At 36.6% G+C, this 9,653-nt stretch overlaps 1 long non-coding RNA gene across 1 annotated transcript; it reads right to left on the reverse strand.

Annotated features, from left to right (window-relative positions):
* Positions 1–2,097: 2,097 nt before the first annotated feature.
* Positions 2,098–7,706, reverse strand: LOC129347358 (uncharacterized). The gene is made up of 3 exons (XR_008599424.1): positions 7,459–7,706; positions 5,342–5,490; positions 2,098–4,399 (listed from the first exon to the last, which is right to left on the reverse strand). It is a non-coding gene; the product is annotated as an uncharacterized LOC129347358 (long non-coding RNA).
* Positions 7,707–9,653: the final 1,947 nt, after the last annotated feature.

The raw sequence follows: 9,653 nt of genomic DNA on the forward strand, positions 1-9,653 counted from the left end.
TGTTTAGTTTTGTCATCTGTGTGAAAGGTGCTAAACAAATAAAGTTGAATTGATAAACTGAATAATTGACTAACTCATGATTGTGACAACAGAAGTATTTTCATTGTGATTTAAGGGTTTGTTTCATTTTTAGGGTTGGGGTTAAAATCTTGACAGAAAAAAAGATTAAAGAAATAAACTACATTAAGAAAAGCAATTAAATCAAAGGAAAAAAGAAAATTAAACATTAAATACAATTAAATGACATTAAACAGACAAAATATTTAATTAGATAATTAAACAGAAGATACAAAACATGTAATTATGAAATTAAACAAAGTTTTTTTTAAACAAAAATTAAACATTAAAGATTTTAGATAATTAAACATTTAACAAATACAATTAAACAAAAAGAATATTAAACATTAAAAAATACAAAACATTTCATTAGAATATGAAACCTTTAAAAAGACAAAACATTTAATTAAAAAATTAAATGTTTAATTAGAAAATTAAATCTTAAAGACAATAAAACTTTAAATAGGAATTAAACAGAAAATACAATGAAGCATTTAAAAACAAAATTTAAAAAAAGGTGGTAAAACATTTAAAAAGAAAAACCTTAAAGTTTTAAAGATTTAATCGAAAAATTAAACATTGGGAAAGAAAAGGACATTTTTTCTAACAAGCTGATAAAACATTTGATAAAACAACAATTAAACATTAAAAAGACAAAACATTTGGAAATCAAATCAGACATTAGAAAAGAATAAAAGGTGAGAAAAGAGCAAAACTAAACATTTAAGAAGAATCAAACTAAAGACAAAACATTTGAAAAGACACCAGTTAGAATTAGGAAGATCCAATTACACAGAAGAGACAACAAAACGATCAAAAAGAGCAAAAACAGATAAAAGTCTTCAAGCGTTTTCTAGACTGAAATGAAATCATCAAGTTGTTTCTTCAAACATTTCCTCTTTCTATGTTCTTGGTTTGATTGTGGACAGATTTACTAAGAACTCATTTCAGAAAACTGATTTCCAGATAAAGTCTACTAGTAGTTGAAGGCATGGATCAAACTAATGTTACCTTCTGATCTCCACAAACTTTACTGTTCGGTGAAGAGAATCAAAATTTGTTGAGGATTTCTAAAAAACCCACAGGTGAAGGTCTGAGAAGAACTCAGATGGATGGTCTAAATGTGAAATCAAGACTCATGGTCACAAGTTTTAAGGCTTCTGTTGACCATAAAGTTCAAACTAACAGAGAAGTACTGAGAAACTTTAGGTTTTCAGTCCTCACACTGTGGAAAGGTTCAAACTAACAGAGAACTACTGAGGAACTTTTAAAATTTGAGCCCTCAGACTGTGGAAAGGTTCAAACTAACAGAGAAGTACTGAGAAACTTGTAAGATTTCAGTCCTCAGACTGTCTGAAGGTTCAAACTAACAGAGAACTACTGAGGAACTTGGAAGATATCAGTCCTTGGACTGTGTGAAAGTTCAATCCAACAGAGAACTAGTGTGGAACTTAGAAAATTTCAGCCCTCAGACTGTGTGAGAGCTCAGGTCCTGAGGACTCGGGAGGTGTGGAGGCTTGGAAAGTCTTGGAACTGAAGGTTCAACCCTCCAGCAAGTCCAACCTCCTGAGAAAAACGGTCAAGACGAGACTCGAGTTAAAAAAAAAAATCGAAAACGGGAAAAAATAGATGATAAATGCGCAAAAAACAGAAGAATTTGTATCTGAGCGAGTAGCTCAGGGGAATAAGAGGATAGACTACCAAGTGGAAGGTCGCAGGTTCAAGACCCACCACTGGCACTTTTCTTTCTTTGTCTTTGTCAGGATTTTCAGAAAATTTTAAGAAGTGTCTGGTCTTGAACCAGCGACCTGCAGCTCCATAGGCAAATCCTTAACTCACTGAGCTACAGATCAGATACAAAGAAATGATTTCGTCGTCCCTTTGGCATCGTAGTTCCTCAAGTGACCACATAGGCGGAGCCAAGGCGGAGTCTGGGTGGAGTCAGGGCGGAGAGTGGGCGGGGAGGTGGGTGGCGGCCTCCCCCCTCTACTCCCCCGCCTCCCCCCACCACCCACCACACCTTCCCCCGCCCCACGAGTTCTTCGAGTCTCCACGGGTTTTCCCCAGTTTCTGGAGTTTCCACCAGGTCTGAGGCACAACAACTTGTCATGAAGAGGTGTTGAAGTCGGCCAGGATGGACTGACTTTTTACAGCCACTAGAAGGAAGACCACTAGAAGAGCAGGTCTTTAACCACCATCCATAAAATCCATGGAGTTGGTCAACTTTTATCAACCTCCATCCACATGTTCAACTTCATATCTTTGACATTTTTAGCACCACAAACCTTTAGTATCACACTTTATTATCATTTATTAGGACTTTAATGGAATCCACCAGCAGATTTAGTTTTTCTTGACAAACTTTATTCTTGTCGTCGTGGGACTGCAGTATTTAAAACTGTTCCTTCTATTTGACCTCATGTTTATTAGTTTTAGTGGAACTTATTTTAGTTTTCGATTAGTCTCTTAAAAACCAAATAATAAATTGGATTAGTCAAGAGGTTTTAATTTCTTACTTTGTCATATTTTAAATATGACAAAAAATATAAAAATAAAGCGTCTTGAGACAATTTGACCTGTAACTGGCGTAATACAAATAAAATTGAATTAAAACTGTATGTATCTTGTAATGTTGGAGCAATTCAGCCATATATGTTGGAAAACACATTTTCTTTGTTCATTAATCTGTTGATTGTTTTCTCCACTAATTCATTTCTTGTTTTGGTTTATAAAATGTCAAACCCAAATATATTCAGTTTACTGTCATAAAAACCAAACAGATTTACATTCATGATGCAGGAATCAGGCAGTTTTTCACTTTATCTTAGTTTAGTCAGAAAGATAGTTGATAATGTGTGAATTGTTGCAGCTTGTGAGCAGTAAAAGGTTTTAATCTTTGGGGCCGAGTGTCAGAAAACATTTAGAAACCAACATCAACAAAACATTCAACAAAGATTTGAACATCATTAAAGGGAAATCCAACTTTTGCATGACAATGGCTAATTAAAGGACATTTATTTCCAATGTAAATGTGTGATATTCATCCTCTGGAGCTTTCTCTTCACATCGTCTTCCACCTGGACTGGTTTGGTCGGGAGAATGTGCAACAAACATTTGAAAAACTGCACTTTAACATCAATGAATGACACTGAAGTTTAATCTCTACAAAGATGAGACTGAGTCTGGATGTGCTGCTCTGTCATTAACTCCTAAGTTTAGGGAAAGTTCAAACAAAAGAGGACAGTTCAGATCAGACTTGAGAATGAGCTTATTTTGAACAAACATCTCAGACTTTCTGAGCTTCAGCACCTCTAGCAAGATATTTTAACAACAAGCAACTCAAGAGATCCAGAAGTTGGAGAGAGTTAGCTTTAGCTGAGCCAAAGAACATGTGGGACGCTAACCTAGCAAACATTTCAGACTTTTCTCTGTGAATTCTGAGAAATAATTTCCTATTTAATGACAGAGCTACACATCTTAACTCAGTCTCATTAAAACAGACTCTAATTCAGTGTCATCCATCCATATTAAAGTGTAGTTACCCAAAATGTTTGCTGCATGAGCTCCAACAAAACCTGTCCAGGTCGAAGGCCACTTTGACAAACAGGAAGTGGAGGATTCCAAGCAGATTTATAGAAGGGGGAACTGGACTGTACTAAGTGTGGTGGAGTATAGAGGGGTGTTTTGTGGGTTTTTAAGGCTGATAATGATTATTAGTGCGACATTTGGAGTAGATATTAATTTGCAGTAAATGAAAGGATTTAAAATCTTGGAGTTAAACTTAGAAGTACACAAACTAACAGAAAACTTTGTTGATATGTTTTTGTTTTGTTTACAGATGTTAAGTTAAAGGAGTTTTGTTTGTGACGTATAACCAATCAAATCACTCCAGAAGACAGAGCGACCACAGGTAGATAAAGGTTCAGAGCCAAAGTAGCACCATTTTTAAATGTATTTATTACCGTAAATCAGTAAAAAATAAAATACTGATAATCAGTAAATCAGTCAGCCCACAATTACTACAATTCTACAGTGGATGTGTCTTTTATACAGTATATGATGTATACACTATGTTTGTTTCTTCCTTGTTTTCTGGATTGTACTCAGCTTCATGCCTTCGTCCACTCGGCCTCCGTTGACTCGTCCCGCCTGCCGTCTCTGGAGCTGAAGCTGGACTGGAACAGACCAAAGTACAGTCCAATCACGATGCCAGCTGCCTCTCAAAAGGCTCCTTCATCTGGCAGGTGGCGCCACTTCTTCTGAGGGGAAGCTGAGCTGGTCCAGCAGAACTTTGGAGATGTGTTCCAGTGGTTGGTGGATGTGTGGGGAGATAGAGAGGGACCTTTGAATTGTTCACAAAGAAAAACAGGGAACCCATTGGTAGTTTTAGTTTAGGGTGCGACTGCGGTGTGTTTTTGGGTTTAAAGAGTTGAACAGGAAGAGTTTTTTTTCGTATTGATTATCTTTTACTTTGTTCCTGGTTGGAATGCCCATCAATGTCAACGTGAAGTTCACTTTTAGCTCTGTTTGTTTATTTTTATTTTACTAACACCCATTTGCTTTTAACCCCCTCACATGTTGTGTTGTTGTAAACTTACTCTTTCAAATAAATACTTGTCTAACCTTCTGGAAACCAGCGTTTGGACTGTTTTTGTGTTGCTCCTCACCTACTTCAGACAGCCGGGACATAACAACGTTTTGTGGACGAAAGGCTTTTCTATGACGTTTGTTGGACCAAAGGCTATACTATGACGTTTGTTGGGTGACACGCTATACTATAGGCTTTTTTAATTGACATATTACTATAACTTTTTTTTTTTTTAGTTTTTTTGGTTGTTTTTAGCAACATATAAGAATTTGAACAGTTTTTAAAAATTACTATACTTGTGCAATGAAATATTATTCTATGGCATTTTTTAGACGACATATTATACTCTGATATTTTCTTGAATAACATACTATTTTGACAATGTACTGCACTATGACATTCTTTGAACCACATATCATACATGACAATTTTAGGCAACATCCTATCATTTTGCGCTTATTGAACCACAATAATCTATGGGGTTTTTTGCCGATATGCTATACTATGAACTACAGGCCATACTATGTTATTCTTGAAAACTATACTATACTTTGACATTTTCTGAACTACATCCTATACTATGGCATTATACACAGAGTGCTTTGGTTACATGTTGATTTATAATCTAGATTTTTTTCTGTTTTGTTTTTTGACAGGATTACCACAGACCTGACTGTGAACACTGTTGACACCCACCTCAGGGAGACGCTGCCTAAGATCTCAAGGCTGCTTGGTCGTGGTCTTTCGGGTCCTGCTCCAGAACGCCTTCATCAACTACATCTTCTTTTGAAGAGGCCCTCAGATGCTGCAATCTCTGACCTTCAGGAGGAACTGCTACTTTTACTCTGTAACGAGACGGCGGTTATTTTAAAGACCCAGCTCCTGGCGGCTTTGAGTGAAAATTTAACATCCATCAAAACGGAACTACAGACAGTTAAATCTGAGCTGTCGGTCAGTATTTCAAACATCAAGTCCGACCCGGCTGCCCTAAAGGACGCAGTGATTATTTCATTATTTCATTACTGTAAAATAAAGTTTGAGGCATAAAGACTCATTTAGTTATTTTATTCCTGAAATCTTTGACGTAGCAGAACTAAACTTCCATTTTCCTTCTTGTACTTCTGATACTAGAACTTCAACAGGGATCATCTGGTTTTAATGAATCAGCAGCAACATCACAACAACAAATGAGACAATTTTCAACAAATTCATGAAACTGATGTCATTTAAAACTATCAGAGTCTGATTTAGTGTCAAATTAAAGCTGATTACTGACAACTAGAACATTAACGTTACTGTTTTAATCACATTTAAGTTTCCTGAACATTACATTAACGTCAACCAACCACAGTTTTATGAACTTAATGAACCACATTATAGGAACACAACACACTTCAGCTGCTAACAGGAAACAACACAAACATCGTTAGCTTGATGCTACATTTAGCTGCTAATCAGGACTGGTCAGCTAGCTCTGTTAGCATCGCTAATTCACATTAAAGGTAATATTCACTGGATGCTAACTCTCTTCTCTGGTCAACACACACAAATAAACTCCACCAACTCTTGGGGTTCACTGCTCACATTATATCTGACTCTGAAGTTGAACATAAAGTTCATTAAAACCGGAACCGATCAGTAAATTATCATTTATTACCGACCAGCTGTCGGAGTCCTTCAGTGTCTGTTGGTCCAATGAGCCGAAGGACTGAATTACTGAACTGAAAATTGATTAAAACAAGACAACAGACAGTATAACTGTCTGTGGAAAATGTGCTGCTGCGCCACTGATAAATACCAACAAACTAAAACAAACTTGGTGGAAGTGTTGCTTTTAGTGATTTTTTTTAATAAATAGCAAATATGAGGCTTTTATTTTTCTGGAAGTAAAAGGAAACGTTGCTTATCCGTAGTTTCGCTAATTTAACTTTAGCTGCACTTTCACCATGTTCTAACTGATAGATCATTTTTTAAATATTAAAATAGCTGCACTTCCTTTGTATATTTGGTCGTTTCTTATGTTGCTACTGTTTCATTGTAATTATATTTTAATAATATCACTTTAAATACAGATATTGAAAAGAAGAAAACTGGCTCTGAAATACTCAACAAACTGATAGTCATCTAGTGTTAAACTGAATAAGAATTCTTAATAATATAAAATGTAACTGACTGAGCTGTATTAATTAAATCGAGATATTTCAAATTGAAAGAAACACATTGAAAGATTTCAGTCAATTAAACCTTATATTCATTTACCTAAGAAAACCATCCTTTAATGTCTTACCTTAAAATGACCTACATTTTTAAAAAATATAGGTGCAAAGTAAAAGTTTCACACTAAAGATGAATCACTGATGAACATTTAATTGCTCAGCAGATATTCAGGACTACTGACAACACAGAACCTTAACCTCACTGTTTTAATCACATTTAGGTTTTCTAAATATTACATTAATGTGAACCAGCGTCTCCATGAACAGTTTTATTAACTAAATGTACCACATTACAGTAATACAACACACTTCAGCTGTTTACATGAAACACAACACAAACATCGTTAGCTTAATGCTACGTTAGCTTAATGCTACATTAGCTTTAATCAGGCTGCAACTGAGCAGCTAGCTCGGTTAGCATCACTAATTCACATTAAAACGAATATTTACCGGATGCTAACTTTCTTCTCTGGTCAACACACACAGAAATAAACTCCACCAACATCTGGAGTGCATGGCACACATTATATCTGACACTAAAGCTGCATATAAAGTGCATTAAAAGCGGCACCGATACGAAAATAAACATTAACTTACCGAACTATCAGAGTCCTTTCAGTGTCTGCTGGTAGAATCAGCTGAAGGCAGAAAACTGGTTAAAACAAACCAACAGGCAGGAAAACGGTCTGTGGAAAAGGTTCTGCTGCTGCACCGATAAATAAACCAACAGTTATTATATCAGAATTAATCCAAACGAGGAGAGCAGAGTCTCTGCTGCCTCCTCCATAGGACCTGTCAATCATTCCAGACCAGACTGTCAATCAAGTAACCCCGCCCCCTGGCTTCGCAAAACTTTAACACTCGAGAAAAAATTCAATATTGATTTATTTTAAGATCGGCCACCTGATCTCTCATTCTGACCATGAAAACTAACGAAAAAAAATTATATACATTCTATGCCCCGTACTCTGTTTAGCTCCACACTTGCTGATGACCACTTCCGGTCTCAGAAAATGAAAAAACGGACCTTTTTCGTTTCTGTCTCTTACTGATTTATGTTTTTGTTATTCTAAATATCAAATGAAAGTCAAAGCATTTTAAAAATTTCGTACATCCCTTTTTGATCATGAAAAGGAAAAACGCCTTGTATTTCAATTTTAATTTTTGTTTTTTAAAACGAAAATCAAATAGCCACTCGTTTTTTGTTTTTCAATACCCGTTTCAGAAGGAAAATCCAATTGCCAAAATATACACGGACCCAGAAATGAAGCATATTCTTTTCATCGTTTCATTAAGAAGAATATTAACAGTGATTGTAGTCACATATCAGGCCAGCTGAGCGCTCAAAGAAACCAACAGCGTCCACAGATGCTGATCTCAATAAGAGAAGTCCTCATGAGACAGAACATTAAAGCTTGACAGAAGCGTCTTCGATCCCTTTATTCAATAAACACTTCATATAAAGACAGAAAGAACAGACGGCCAGAAGGATGGCACAGAGGCGCTGCAGAGAAGCGACTGAACCCCTCAGACTAGTTTGCTCAGAAGATGACAGTGCTGTCTTCAATTCGTCAGGCCTCCTTATCCTCGCCTTTTCTTGCGAGCATGAAACGAAATTAGGTGACCCTATAACAGCAGAGAACTGCCACACAATAAATACAGAGGGATGGGACAGCAGTGACTCTCATTTATCAGCCTGTGACAGAGGTCAGGACTGAGATAAAAGCAGGAGGGAGGGGTCAAGTGACACAAAAAATGACACAAGGATCAAAATGAAACAACAGCACGAAATGTCGGGATGGAAATGAATTTAAAGGCTTTGCATATGTTTTGGGTGCATCTAACAGGTGTTAGCATTTAAGCCTCATTAGACCTTTACACTGTATAGACTTAAAAAATCCCCCCCCCCCCCTTTTTTTTAAAAACTGCTTTTCAACATCAAATACAGGCTGATATAATTTGTCTTTTATGACAAGAATTTACCAAAAAAAAAAAAGAACTCAAACAGATTTCAACTAATTAAAAATGTTAAATGTAAAATAAGGGGCACCTTTGGCTGCAAGTACAGCATTGAGTCAATGTAGATGGTCTTAATCAATCTTGGACACTGAAATTTTATACTCATATTTTTAAAAACTGCTAAAGCTCAGTCTGCTTTCATGGGGATCGTGAATGAACATTTCAAGTCCAGCCACAAATTCTCAATTGGACTGACATCTGGGGTCAGACTTGCACTGCATGAAAAGCCAGATTATCGACCCTGTGAATCACTGAAAAACTACTAAGTTCCCCACAGTTATTGGTTGTTCTCAGGCTATGAACTACTAGTTGGCGGGTGAGGAGAAATACCTTGAATGAATCATGTTTGTGGAGTTGGGGGGTGGGTGTGTGGGGCAAGGGGGGGAGTGAGACTTCACACCTGGGCCATGGCAGAGGTGTGAAAACTAATTAGCATCTAGCCTGCCTGTCTAGCATGACTCAGGACACCGATTGGATGAAACAAGACATGACAACAGAAAAAAACTGTGTCATGATTGGTTGAAAGATCTGTTGCTACTGGTCAAATCCCCGCCCCCCACCGGCCCCCCCACCCACCGCACCCCACCTCCTCACCCCCAGTCACACACAATAATAATGCTTATTATTATTATTATTTTAATAAGACAATAAATATGGGCCATATAGTGTATAATTAGTTAACCTGCATACTTGTTATTGTTATCCAATGGGCTATCCTACAATCACTGACATTAATTTATTGGAAGGGAAAAAATATGACATGTTGAGACATG

This window comes from Amphiprion ocellaris, chromosome 2, assembly GCF_022539595.1.
Source record: "Amphiprion ocellaris isolate individual 3 ecotype Okinawa chromosome 2, ASM2253959v1, whole genome shotgun sequence".
Classification (NCBI taxonomy): Eukaryota; Metazoa; Chordata; class Actinopteri; family Pomacentridae; genus Amphiprion; species Amphiprion ocellaris.